The sequence below is a fragment of the Scophthalmus maximus genome, chromosome 9 (assembly GCF_022379125.1).
Source record: "Scophthalmus maximus strain ysfricsl-2021 chromosome 9, ASM2237912v1, whole genome shotgun sequence".
NCBI lineage: Eukaryota > Metazoa > Chordata > Actinopteri > Pleuronectiformes > Scophthalmidae > Scophthalmus > Scophthalmus maximus.
In genome coordinates this window covers 3,352,416-3,368,152 of record NC_061523.1, presented here as the reverse complement: position 1 = coordinate 3,368,152, position 15,737 = coordinate 3,352,416, and positions in this window count along the sequence as shown.

Below are 15,737 nucleotides of genomic sequence, written 5' to 3'. Positions count from 1 at the left end.
AGCCTACACCGGACGTTCCCGACTGAAGACTGTCTCTTCAGTCGGGAACGGCAGAAAAACGGCTACAACAGTCGTTTGTGACAATAGCAGCTGCTGTTTCACTGATTGTGCTGCTCGTGTGCATGATTAAGATGAGCATGTCACCCCATGAGGGGGATTCCCCCATCATAGCGAGTTTGAAGTGCGACATACTGAAAGACATTAGTCGGTATTCTGGCGAGCTCTCACTGCAACATTTCTATAACTATGTCTGCTATATTCTGTCCATTTTGCTGCTGTGGGACTGGTATATCTTATCTTATCTGTGCCTAGCGAGCACATCTTTTCACCCGAAGATGAAATTGTTACCTCCCAAATGTATCTGCTGTTCTCCAGAAAATATGGATTATTTGTTTTTTATCAACAAAAATATGCGTGATGCTGGGGCATCGGGTTAGCTCACTTGATAGCACTAGCCCCACGTCCGTAGGCTTGAGTCCTCCTGCAGTGGTCATGGGTTTGATCATGGCCCTTTGCTTCGTGTCTTCCAGACTCTCTCCTCCCTTTCACACTGAACTGTCCTGTCAATAAAAAGGCTAAGAATTTATTTGGTATTTGAAATGGCTGAAAATTCAATGTTAGTCCTGAATATTCATACATCACTGACTGTTAATATGAAATCGGGGTGATATCGAATCTCAAACCTCATATCGTATATTGGACCGAATTGTTAGATAACTGTATCGTCCAATCCCTACTACTCACAGGTGGAGGATAGCTGTTTATGGCATTCTGAGCAGGCTGGACCATAACATAATCTGAGCAAGCATAACGTCCACCTTTGAGAAGATCCTAAAAATACAGTTGAAAATACTGGACATTATAATTATTACATTAAGAGTACATTTGTGAAACATGAAATGAATGCTCTATTTAAAAACAAAGAAACATTACACATTTATGATTTAGTTAATCACTTGCTGTCCTTTGTATGATAACAGATCACCAAGAAGCTGTCGGGCCTTGCCAAGGCCTTGTGGCTTACATCTGTGAGCAATGAGGTGGGCCAAGTCTTCATTAGTGTCCTGACTGCTCAGGAGGGTCCCGGTCTGGACATCATGGTAGCTGGCCTCATCCGCAGGTACAGCAAAGCTGGTGTGACCCCTCTTCAACTACTTTATGTAGACTGTGACAGGTGTCTGGAGGATAGAGGACAGACAAAATTAAAACAAAGATTTGATGGATAGCAAGACCTTGTTGTTAAACTGGATATTTACCATTTCATGCACCGACTGGCATTGGGGTGTACAAAGGATGCACATCCTCTGTACCCCATCTTCATGGAAAAAATGTCATCCTGTATTTTTGGGTGGGACAGTGCAGTTGTCTTGATGCAGCGAGCAAAGAGGCAAAGCTGAAACAGGAAGGTGTCCCTGGCATCCCTGACAAAATGGTGGACCAGCACATCACCAAGGATGAACTGGCCCGGCACTGCAGAAGGCAGAGAAGAGCAGACCATTGTGCTGATTGAGTGCCTCTTGAATGATTGGGGTAAAGGGTTATTTTATTATTATTATTTTGATTATTATCTTGCAATAATATGTGTCATAATCTCTTTTACTTTGTATTGTGAATTTTTATTTGTTTTCCATCCCTTTTTGTTTCCCAGCCTTTGGATTTTCTTAACATAATGGTGTCTTGCCCCTCAGCTGTCACCACTAGCTCAGCTTCAGTTCGTCTTCTTCCCACCACCCTCACAACCACTGTCCTTGCTGATGCAGCTACTGCTATGGCTGGATTGCGAGCCATCATCCCAGCAGCACCTGAGCAGTAACAGGTGAGTCTTTTGTGACAATTTATACTAGGCCACGTGTTAGGTTTCTGTTTTAGTTTTCACAATATTAATGTACTCTTACTAGGCTGTGAATGAACGTTGTGTCCCAGGGATGGACTGCGTGGACTGCCTAGCCAAGTACTTGGTGGGGCTGAGGACTGAAACTGGCCAGACGCTCAACAACCAGAAGGCCAGCACACTCATAGCCCTGTGGCAAAACCTCTAGCCATATGATCAGCAGCTGGTGGAAAATGCTGCAAGTCACCAGGTGCGTCTCACAACAGCATGCTTCAGGTGTTCCAAAAAGAAACCTGAATTTACACCTTGTGTGGAGATTATGACATGCTGTGTCTTAGGATCAACAGGATCCCCTGCTCAGTTGCCAGATTGTTGTCGTTTAGTAGAGTCCATCTGTCAAACTATGAAGATTCCAAAAAAAGGGCAATTATGCTCTGACAAGATGGACTCTGATTCTCAGGGACTAGAGCAAAATCAGGCAGCTGTTCATGTCTAATGGTGCAGTCATGCAGGGCACTACTCTGCAGTTGTCTGATGTTAATCAATCAAACAACACTTATTCCACTGGCACAACAAGCGTCTGAAGAGACAGGACAGTAACATTCTGCTGCAAGGGGTCAACTTGCCTCATGCCATATTCCTGTTGCTCGTGAGCCTCTCCCACCTGTACAGGTACGCCCCGCTGTTGCACCTCCACAGCCAGGCCCCCAACATCAGTACCACTTGCCACAAAGTACGGCAGGAAAGGTAGTGGTCAAGAGGAAGTTTGCTGCTCTGGGCCAACACCTCCATACCCCAAAGGCTTTCTGCCATAGATTGCTAGCAAAGTGCCAATATGTCCCTTGACCAGTGGATGGAAGAGATGAAGAGGAAGAGGGCAGAAAATAGATTTGTATCATTCTGTGAGTGTAAATAGTTTTAAAAGATTGAAAATATCTGTTAAATGATTATCTTATTCTTATAGTTCATTGCTGTAATCATTTTGTAATTGTTTAGTTTTGTCAGTATATACAGTAAGTAGGAGCCTTTTTAATTGTATTGTATATTGTTTTGTTTTGTTTTGTTTTTACATTTTTATATGTATTCATTTTTATATCTTTGTTTGTTTATTATATTTATTGTATATATTATTATATTTATTTTTTGTTTGTCACAGTTACGTGAGTAAATATTTAATTTTCGTCAGTACCTACATAACCTTGTAAAGTATTATTTTTGGTATTTTTTCTTTTGCCATTTTTCATATTTATGTTTCTATTTCCTATATTTATGTTTTCTTATATTTATTTTATATAAAATTGTTTTTTTTGTTTCTCAAAGTTAAGTGTGTGTTTGCATGTGTGAGAGAGAATTAAGATTTATATTTTGTAATAAATTTGCACTTTATTTCTACAGCAGTGGTTTTGACATAATTATACCAAAAATATCTGCTCTATTTTCATTTTTTTTTGTTTTTTTCCCCATTCATATTGAGAAAATAATTTGTTGATACATTCAAGTCAAAATAAGTATTAAACGTATGTGTAGGTGTAATTAGTGATTGTTACAAATGTGTCATTGCTATATAAATAAAGTAAATAAGATACTATAACTACAACGAAAACTTTAACGATCAGAATTAATATTGACTGCTACCTGACAGAAGTTATAGAATGCATTTTTGACTGTTTTTGTTTGAGAAATATGTACAAACATGACTTCTCTGGAAGGAGCTATGGATCCAAATGTTGCCGGATCAAACCCCAGTTGTAAAAGTTCTCTGTTAAACCCAACTCTTGTGTTTCTGTGTGACTTTCATCTTGGCGGCTCTGAAGATAACAAAAGCTAATGTTATAAAGCAAATGCTCCATTTCGTATTTAGTACGAAATAGCAACATTTCATACTAAAATAATGATCTAACTGGATTAACCTGACATACGTCCTTCATTTAGTGCAGGTGTGCCGTGACACACCTCTTCCTCCTCTTTTCTGTCTTTCCTCTTCTCTCATCCATCTTTTAATGTAAACGTGTTATTGCAAATATTCAAATATTTAGTATATTTGGTATTACATATGTATTAGATAAATCAAACACGGGAATGTGGAATAACATACTACATAGCACATGTTTAAAAACATTTGTACAGAATAATTACATGCATCAATATTTTCACACAATGTCTGCACTAAATGAAGGACGTATGTCAGGTAAATCCAGTTAGATCATTATTCTAGTACGAAATGTTGCTATTTCGTACTAAATACTAAATGGAGCATTTGGAATGGATAGAGTAATGAAACGTGAAATTACGTATGTCATTTCGAAAATGTGAAGGACAGGATGAAAAAAAATATCCACATGGGATAAAAAATAATAATAATAATAAAAAATTATTATTGTGTTGTCAGTGAAAAAGCTTTTTGAATCAGTGAGGTCATAACTTGCACAAAGTGATGGTATGCTTGGCAGCTTTGCACAATCATTGACGGAATGTTAATCCATTCCTCTGTTTTTTTCAATTGAAATAGTTTGTACATGATGTGACCTTGTCTAAGGAGTGGTTAAAACGTTTTCACAAAGCTTTGAACGCAACCGCCAGGCTCTCCTCTGATACTGGTCATCCATCTTTCACTTTTACTTCAGGGCATCATTAATCTCTCTAGCAAACAGTGACCTTTATCTATTGAAATACCAGTTCCTGACAGATTAACTTTAAAGCTTTTTAAGTATTACCTGAATGCATACAGAATATACAAAACCTTTGCTGGGGTCAAACAGTCTATTTCGCTAAGGAAGGTTCCTAACTGATTGAAATGACTCTGTAGTATCTAAGTGGCAGCCATGATAAGAGCTTTTCCAATTCTCTGAATTCTAAGAAAAGAAGCTTCATTGGCTCCTATTTTAATTCCTTTAGCCAAGGAAACCCTGGACCATCCTTAATCAAAAGAAAGGAGCTAATGCCGACCTACAATCCCCAGAAATATTGTAAATTCTAGTTGCAATAGAGCAGATCCACATAAAGGTAGACACAACAGAGCTCTTTTTGTTAATTCCTGTTAACTGTTACTAATTGTTTCAGCCCTAATTCCTTTCAAAAATGATTCTAAACCAAAATATTTACCCACAAAAAACAGTTAGAGGAAATCTTAGATGCAGGATCTTTACTTTTTGCCTAATAGCATGACCTTTGTTGTCTGCTTCAAATAAAGGGTCAGTAAGCGATTTTGGAGAAAGATTGTTTGTTGTTGATTTTTTATACTGCACTGGTTGGGGCTTGAGCCCGCAGCCCCTGGGTATGGGAGAAGGAGGCGCTAACCACGAGGCCAAAACCCCAGAGTCGTAGCGTCAGTCGCTAGCACTTTTCTTAAGGTGTCAGGACTCAGTCCTCAGAGTTCCGAAGCCCCACTGCTGCACAAACAGCTCCTCAGAGTTCGGTGAAGCTAGGATCAGCTGTGTATGTATCGTAATTCTTTGAGGAACACCAAACATATGATAGTGGAAATTAAATGAAAATCAAAATACAGAGATAATTACAGTCTTAAAAATATGAGGGGGAAAAAAATCACCTGATATATTGCAATATCCTATCTGTTGAGAAGTTTATACAAATTGCTGCTTTTTCTCAAAATTCCTGGGGGAATCAAGTTCACTATTTCTGTGCTGTTATTGTTTTCATGCAAAGAATGATATTTTCAAAATAAGCTACTTTTCCCCCTGTTTTTGTACTGGTATGTGGCTGGGGGTCAGTGTCCATACAACACATAGGTTGTAAGGATATTCATGGTGGTGATCATCATTAATATCCATACAACCTGTGTTTATGATTAAATTCTTTACTACAGCACACAATTGTTTACAAGAGTATCAAGTTCATCACAGATCTAGCCTCAAGTTCACCAGATTGATAATTTAATAATGAAATGTACAAAATTTTCTTAGTGGCTCTCAGATGAAGAAAGGTTGGAGACCCCTGGTCTATAATGTGTACTGTGGACTGTGTACCACAGACTCAAGGTACTTTAACATGTCACAAATGAAAAAAAAATTCAGCTTAAACATGTTAATAGTATCTCATAGTTCATTACTCTTATGTCAACAACATCCCAGAACTTTTCCCAAGTTCCATGATTGCAAGATTTCGCAGTGACATCCATTACAATCATTACTATTAGCTGCTAAAATCAGTAGATTTATTCATTAAACACGTTTTCCAATCTTGCTCTACAGTAAAAATCACAAAATATAGTTCACATTGCTGAGATATTCTGTTGCCAGGCAACAGCTGACATATTTTGCACAATTCTCTTTAGCCTGGGGCCAATTTGTCTTTTCTGTTCAATCAAAAGATCAAATGAATGAAGAAGTTGAATATGGAAAGAAACAAGAGCATTTGCACATTTGCAGACAGCAATAATAATGATGATGATCATAATAATACATCTGAGAAGCAGTGTGTAGAAGAATGCCGGGTCCTCACCTCATCTGGGGGGTTACAGCCCATCATTAATTAGCACTGATGTTTTTCATCAAGTTTCCAAGGAAATTCATTCCCCCTGGTTCATGGCTGGTGTTTAGCTCCCACTGTGGCCTCTACCTTGGATTCAGATAAAAAGCTTTTGCATCTGCCAGACACTTTATACTTTTTAAAACTTGCTACACTTGCATAATGGAGCCTCCACACTTGAACCCACAGATTTCCCTCTATTTCTGTTTCCTTGTGTGGATCATTTTGAACATTATGGTTCTTGGTTTTCAATGACATCTTGACATATTGAACTCATCCCAAGTCACGAATTAAGACATCAGGTCATACAGCCCCGCTGACCATTGTATTCCCTCTATAGTGGAGGTAATATTGATACAATTCTCACAATCACCTCAGGAAGACAAACCTGCAGCTCCTGCACATTCCCAGTGACTGAATTCCTTAAAGGCAGTCAGAGGGAATAGGGAAACCCTGGCTGCGCTCAGTGTCAAAGCCTGTGGCTAATAAGAAGCACAAACCTGGCAACGGCCTGCAACAGTGACTGTGTCAGCTTAAAGGAGTGGGTACGGCTGCTTCATCATTTTCACAAGCAGAACTCTGGTTGTCCCTGAGCTGGTGCACACTAAAGCCCCTTTCACTCCTCCGTTGGTAACTGCTGTTACCTCACCAACTGTAGTAAAGACACCTCTCGCATGTAGCAAGCTCGCTTAGTCTAGCTTTGGCTCGTTGGTGGTAACAACTAACACAATCCAGATCATCAATGAGGTTTAGAACAGGGCACTTAATTTCAACCCTTCGGCGGACATACACAGCCTCATCAGGTTGTCTCTCATTACACAGTGGCCATAAACTGTCGGTAACATGGATGATGTCCGGAGCCCATTCTCCTTGTGGCTGCAGCTATGTACACAAACACAGCACCAACCTTATATAATTAATTTTGGTGTGAAAGTGGTATAATAGTGGTTTGGATGCTCTGGAGGCTTCTGACTAGCTGTAAATTCAAGCCAATAAGCCATAATGTCTGTGCATGATTTGACAAAGCAACATAGCTGTCATGTGACAGGCAGTGAATATGTAAACCTGGAAACCACAACAACACTCTTTACCCATGTTCTCTGCTTTTTCCGTGTTTCTGAAAAAAATCATTGCGCAGACTATATGCAAGGCTTGTTTCTGTCATGTTGTGCCTTTTCACTGCAACAGATGATGAGGGTAACCTCGAACTGACTTTAATGCGGAACCACATATTAATTCTTCAAGTTATGTCTCTCCCACCGCATAACACAGAGCGTTCCCTCAACTACTTCCTGTTTCTTTCAACATAAGAGTATCTTGCGATATATCAATTGCTTTTCTTTTTGACATCCATCCTGAAAGTGACAAACAATTCCCTTTTTCGCGTGTGTATCACATATTTCCCCGTGTCACTTTTCTCATTTTTTTGTGACAAAACGTACTTTAAAATCCTTAAACTCCTTCCTTGTCCGTATCCATCTTTAGCCAGGATCGCTAATGGTTAATGGTTATGCGGCACACGTCGTCAGCCGCCACAGGAAGTAAACAAAATGCGTCAATGGCGTAAAAAAAATATGTACGCATTAAATAGTTCACATTAACACAAAGATTAACGCATTCATGTTGACAGCACTGGTATAATATATATATATATATATATATATATATATATATATATATATATATATATACTCTGGACTCTGTGACAGTATAGTAAAACAGCTCTCAATCATAACGCTGCTGCTGCTTTTTTGCTCCATCTTACTATACACCACTGCTGCTCGCTGTTTCCACTTAATCTCTTTCCACTTCCCACCTTTCCCTTGTTCTAGTTTCATTTTATCATTCTCCCTAATGACATCCCTTTCCTTGTGCCTTTTGTGTCTCTTGTATCTAAGTGAAAATGACCTGTTGTCCAACATATAAAAAGTGGATTATATACTCTGACCTAAGTGCCTCTGACAATACAGAATATGAACGGCAGCCTAGATTAAGCTGTAATCGGGTTCTGACCTCAAGTGAATCACCACAACAGGTAGAACAGGACTGAGGGCTGCTTTTTATGCCTGGTCAAAGACACAGAAGATGAAGAAGAAGTTGTTTAGAGTAAAGTAACATTGTTTAATTGGCTACTTTGATGGGAAGATATCATTTTTTTTAGCTGTTTCAACCTGCAGTATCAATTAAAGAAGCAAAAGGTCATCCTCGGAAAAAGTTTGACATAATCAGTTACAACATGTTGTAGTACAAAAAGAAGAAGAAAAGTATGTCACAGGAATAATTTGTCACTGTGTTGCAGTGAATTCCAAATTAACTTACTGTTAATTAATCTCCATTAAAACTGTCGTGCAGGTGATTATGCTGCATCGCACGTCATGGATGTAAATTTATATGTAATGGATTGATACATAATGAATCAAGTCCAATACTGTGTCAAATGTCAATGAGAAATGGTTGATAGACTTTAATTGTATTTTGTTTGAAAGCTTGGATTTGATACTTGAGATGAATGCTATGTCAAGAGTCAGCTTGAAAAGGATGACATCTGCAGTTCAGATATGATTCTTTTTAATGAGTAGATCAGAGCATTTCAAAGTGTGCTGGTTATGCCAAACCTTTATTATTAGCAAAATAGCATGCATACATTAACACTTCAAAGTCAACCTGTATCCAAAGTCAGACTTTTCCTCTTTAAAAGAAATAATAAGTCACCGAACCATCTCAAGTGGGTCAACATGTGCAAATAGTCTTCAAGGCAATAAAAACACTGACATGTCGTTTTTTAATATTCCAAAACAGGTTATGGATGTAACACTGCTGAGGAACAAGTTAGGAACTGTTCAGGTTTGACCTGATAGTTGATGAGTCGTTAATATGTAGGTCACTAAAGACTCAGTCGTGGACTATGCAGTAGATAATGATGGCTGACAAGAGCACAGGTGGGAGAAACTACATTGATGAATCATAAATTAATAAACAGATTAATACAGCGACACAGAACAGTAACTTTTCATTCATCTCGTAACCGAAATGTTACTCTTGTGCACCCTGAAATGAAGTGATACATTCCCAAGTTGTCCCTCATTAGCTCACCATTATCTTAAATAAATGTTTACGCAACTGACGCATTTTGTTTACTTCCTGTGGCGGCTGACAACGTGTGCCGCATAACTGTTAGCCATTAACCATCCTGGCTAAAGATGGATACGGACAAAGAAGGAGTTGAAGGAGTTTAAAGTATGTAGGGTATGACAAGAATTGTCACTTTCACGATAGACGTCAAAAAGAAAAGCGATCACTATATCACAAGATACTCTTATCAGTGCTGCCTAGCTATTGGCTGTCCTAAAAGTCGCTAAAGGACGGCATCACCTAATTTGCATAATTGGCCATGTGCATGTCATTGTAATGGGCACTGTAGGAAAGAGGAATAACGTTGTGAGAGAGACAAAAAGTGAGTAAAAAACACCCTAAATATGTTTAGAACTGTTGAGGAATGTTCGTCTACTCCCTGAGAAACTGTTAAGATGATTCTTCTCAGGCACCAAGCAAGGTCATCTCATCTATGGCAAGCCTAAACAATCATTGAGCTGATGTCTCAGTCGAGGTGTCATAGTCGCGGGGAGATGACGACAACGAATATTTTGAGTCGGAGGGAGAGAAATAACTTGAAGCGTTAATGTAGCTCTGCATTAAAGTCAGCTCGAGGTTACGCTCGTCATGTGTTGCAGTGAAAACACTCAACATGACAGAAAAAAGCCACGCATATAGTCTGCGCAGTGATTTTTTTCAGAAACACGGAAAAGGCAGAGAATCTGGGTGAAGAGTGTTGTTGTGGTTTCCAGGTCACTTACTGCCTGTCACATCACAGCTCACACAAGAGATGGTTCGCTGATGCATCCAGATATTTAGCTGTTAGATATCTGGACGAGTCGGCGAGGCCTCGTGAGTCACTTTGGCCTTGATGGTTTTGTTGGAAATCTGTAGTTCACAGTTTATGAAGCGTGTTAAAAGTTTGTACAAGTATATTAATACCCATATGTACTTTTCTAATAGTTTACTCCAAGTATATTATTTTCTGATTCATATGTGCTTCATGCACTATTTGAAAGTACACTAAAAGTAGGAACATTATTAGTATATTTTAATTGTTGTATAAGTATATATTTAAAAATTATACTTCAGTGTTGACTTCACTTAAACTGCACTTTAGTATACTTGTTAAAAGTTATCTATCTTTGAGTATATTACTAAATGTGCTAAAAGTATAGTTATTACAAGTATGCTATGTTTGAGTGTATTTCTTAACGTTCTTAAGTATATTTATTAAAAGTTTAATGTGCAAGCACTTATTTAAAATGAACTTAAGTACTATCTTAAGTATTATCAGGTGCACCGATAATTCCATTTTCCGGTTTCCAGCAGTGCTGAAAAACCAACCCAAATGCGTGTTTTCTGGACCATTTTGAACTTTGGACTTTTTTCACCTAATGTTAACTATATTTAACTTATTCAAAGTTTACAAAAAACATCAGTTCTTTGTTGCAGGTGATTGGTGATTATACATGTATGAACACAATATATTACATTTCTGTGAATAAGTTCTTCTAAATGTTACACACTGTAGCTTTAAGAAAAGTACATATTTTTCTACATGATTTACATCTCCTGATATAAACCCTCTGTGTGCAACCAGATATGGCATATTAAACAATTTTACAGTTTTAGGTAGAAAAAAATGAAAAAATGACCAATGAAACTCAAAGGATTGAAAGACAAAAGTTTGATCATGATCATATCTCGAACTTAAATTCCTGTACAACAGCAAATGCACAACAGTGCACGGGGTTTCTCTTTAATAGCATAAAAGTAAAAATTATTAATTTATTATTTGTTAATTATTGTGTGAATGAAAACAATGACAATAGTTGCCTTTACCACTACAACATTTTTCAGGTGTGTTAAAAATGTAAACACGCCACTGAAACCCAGATGTGAGGAAGAGTGGATTGTGGTAGAATATACCACAAGGAGAGGACCAACAATGAGTGTTGCTGCTAAAATACTGCTGTAAGTCTATTTTCTATTTTAAAATGAATTGTTAGAAATGTTCTCAATATACTAATTGTTTCACTGTCTTTCATGTTAGCTAGCGCCAAGGTTAATCCAAAACATTATCAGCCATTAGTCTAGGGCAGGGGTCTTCAGCCCATCTGCAGTGGCTCCCTGTAGCTTTGGAAAAAAAAATTGACATAAATAAGGTTTTTAATTAATTTACTTATTTTGGAGATCTAGGTGATACCAGTTTTTCCTCTTTTAGCAGTGGGAGCAGATCTTTACTGGAGGTGCTGGTAGTGATTAGCAGGCTGACAGTCGCAGAGACCGCAATTTATGCAAAAACTCCTGATCTAACCAAGACTTATAATCTTATAACTAGCTGTAAAGTCTTATGGATCATGTTTTAATAATAAGTGTAAATCAAGCTGAATTACTGTCAGAGACGCTATCTTTTTTTTTTTAAGCTGTAAGAACTTGTTTCAAGACTACCCAGAAACAAATGCTTCATAATCACACTTAGGAATTGGTAAGTCACATTATTGTATTTAGTCCAAAATACTGACTGGTGTTTTGTATCAACATTAGCACATTTATTTGCAGTTATTAACAAGCAGTAACACATTTTCATTGCCTGTTGTTTTCTGTTGTGAAGCCTTGTAAGAAATACTGTTGATGAGTAGACAATGTGCTGTTATATTGTTGTTATGTACTTATTGCACTATTTGTTGCTGCATCTTAGCTGTTGGCTGATATGTAGTTTGCTAGCAAATCCCACCTTTAGCACTGTTATCTTCTAGTGTAATACTTTTCTAGTGGAAATACTTTTTGAAGTAATAATTTTGTTTGGTTGTGAATGAAAGTCTGATTGTGCAACTGAAGTTAACTGCCTATGTTGTACAACAGAAGTTAAATTAGAGCATTACGTTTATTTAACAAGCCATATGATGAGGAATGCTCATACAATTAGCTTCAAGGTAATTTTATCTTGTCCTTATTCTTACATCATGTTTGTTTCTTTTTTCGGGTCATGATAAAATTGGCCGAGACTTCAGAGGAGATCTCAAAGCCATGAGAGAAGATTTCAGAGACGATTTCAGAGATTGCCGAGATACCAGAGAGAAAATGTTCCACAACTGGATGGCGAGCAGATGCCTGCAATAAGAAGGCTGTGAACTAAAGAACACGTATTCCAGACCTACATCAAGTGCAGTAGGATTGAACTTTACACAATGGAGACAGCTAACATACAATCTCTCCTTTATACTGGTCCCACACTGGAGTGGGAGTGAGAACTGTGACTCTTACAGACATTTTGGTCTATTTTTATTCTTCCGTTTAGGCAGTTTTTTTTTTTCGTTATTTTTCTATTGAGTATGTGATCGAGTACTCTCTGTAATTTACTTTGGGTCCCACCTACTTATTATCTGCTGACTACTCAATACTATGGAATTCCGTTTTAGCCAATATGAAATAAATGAATAAATACATAAATAAATAAATATGTCTATGAAATACATCCTGAAATAAATAAATGAGGCAATAAATATTTAAATGAAATGTAAATATAAATATATAAATGAGTCAATTAGTTGAATAAATAAATAATTAGGCTTTACTTTTATTTATTTCAGGGTACTTTTATTTCATAAGTCCACATTTACGTATTTCCGGGGACTTTTATTTCCATTTCTTATATGCAAATCCCCCCGATGCTATCTCTCAGATTCACTGCCGTGGGCAAAAAAAGAACACTGAATCACAAGAGAAGAAGAGTGTGGACATTATGGAAGATATCAGTGGGCCATGAGATCCTTAGCAGATCAAATTGTTCAACGTTTATCAGCAGATACTATTTTGGCCCGTGTAGAAGACTGCATCACACTGTCTGCTACACACTGCCAATAAATAGAGTGAAATTAATTAATGTGGCATTAGGAAATAAAACTCCCCGAAAATAAATAAATGTGGACTTGTGAAATAAAAGTCTCTTGAAATAAATAAATGTGGACTTATGAAATAAAAGTGCCCTGAAATTATTAAAAGTAAAACCTATTTATTTATTTAAATAATTGACTCATTTATATATTTTTATTTACATTTATTTCTATATTTATTTATTGCCTCATATATTTATTTCTGGATGTATTTCATGGAAATATTTATTTATTATTAATAATATTGGCTTCAACGGCATTCCATACAATAAATGTATTCAAAAATGTTCAACAGCGTACTGTGTGATTATTTCCTTATTATTATCTGTCCTCTTGGCTTCTGCTGCTCCTAAATAATTCTGAGTCTAGTCCAATCCCTACAGTACCTTCATTATTCATTTTGCTTACTACTGTGTGTTACAAGGTGTGTTTTCTACACAATTCAATTGAATAAATAGTTGTTGGCTATGTTATTTATGCATGCAGAATTGGAAACAATAAAGAAATTAAGAAGAAATAGATTGAGAATCACGTATTTATTAAAGCAAGATAATTTTGCTTATTTTAAGAAATATTTTCCTCATATTACTTTTTTTCTTGTTTTTTAAGGAGTTTAAGCAGTTTTTGCAGTGTAGCTACATTGCTGCAAATCAATGCTGTGCTGCCTTAAATGTCTGTTCAGATTCAAATTAATTTAAAACACTCCTGTACTGTAAATCATATAATGAAAATATCTTTTAAGAAAAAATTATAAATTAGCACAAGTATACTTTTAATGTAATTACAGAATACTATATATATATATATATATTAATGGATAGTAAACTATTAGTATACTTTCGATAAATAAAAGGCCTGTGATAAAGTATATTTTCAAAATGCTAATAGTAAACTATTAGTATAGCTCGAGTACAGGTTCGAAGTATACTTAAATAGTATACTTAAGTATGAAATAAGTTGTACTATTTTGGTATGCAAATTAGGTCAGAAATAATCTTAAAATATATGGAAGCCATAGACTGTATATACAAATGGACGTAGCATCCATGACGTCACCCATTGGTTTCTGCAGGTCAGTTTTGAAGCCCGACTCCTTTACCTGGCTAATCCATATATGGCCAAAGAGGTGGGCCGAATGCTGACCGGTCGCTGAAACACACCCACCTACGTCGAAGCTTCCCAGTTAGCTGAGGCTAAGGAGCTAAGCTAATACGCTAGGCTATGTGCGTGCTGGCTGGCGCCATGGCCCGGAAGCTGTGACCATTAAGTTATTCTCAAACCATATGTGGAGAACCTTGGGTCAGTGCTGAAGTGATGAGTCAGAGTTCAGTTCTGATGAACTTCCACTGGTCCAGTCGGATTGGATCATCTGGAGGAAAACTACAGAGACAAACCACGTCACATGCGATCCAAAACAAGTCTGTTTCTGCATCCAAATTATCTATTGTGTTGATTTTAGTAAAAAATATGAATCAAACTTCTTGTGTTCTTCTGATGCATTTTACGTTACCGTACAGGCGCAATTAAAAACAATGCTGATATGTGACAATAACACTTGTGTTACAAACACCTGAATGTACCTAGACAGTTAGCATTAATGTTATATTAACATTGCATTGCTCGTATATTTACATTTTAACGTGGTGGACCATATTTTCCAACCACATGCATACGGTTTTTACCGGCTCAAGTCTGTGTCGTGTTTTGATATGGAGTCTCTCTTGCAGGCTAACCCCAGGCTAGCTGGCTAAGAAGCGCTTTAGCGAGCTTAGCTAACAAGCCAGGTACCGAGCGCAGACACCGACAAGCTTCTTGGACTTCTTTGTTAGGACAACTGACCGCAAAGCAGGCATAATATTTATCTGGAAATTTTCTCCGAAAGGCTCCGACACCGGTCATGAAGTCGCGTTCAATGACCGGGGATTAGCTCAGGTGACTCCTACCGCTGCCAGCGGCTAGCAACCACCGAGCGGCTAGTAAGCAGTGGCGTCACCTGTCACTCAAGTATCCACGCCCCTAATTATGCAGAATTTCAAACCTTAATATAATATAAATGGGCGAGTTATAAAAAAATCCCAATCAGATCTCAATTAGCAACATGCTAATCTTGGTTGAGCAAATGTAGTTCTTCAGCCTATTATGTTTGCATCACTTGCTAGAAGGCAGAAGTTGGAATTCAAGTATACAAGTATACTTTTAATGTAATTACAGAATACTATATATATATATATATATTAATGGATAGTAAACTATTAGTATACTTTCGATAAATAAAAGGCCTGTGATAAAGTATATTTTCAAAATGCTAATAGTAAACTATTAGTATAACTCGAGTACAGGTTCGAAGTATACTTAAATAGTATACTTAAGTATGAAATAAGTTGTACTATTTTGGTATGCAAATTAGGTCAGAAATAATCTTAAAATAT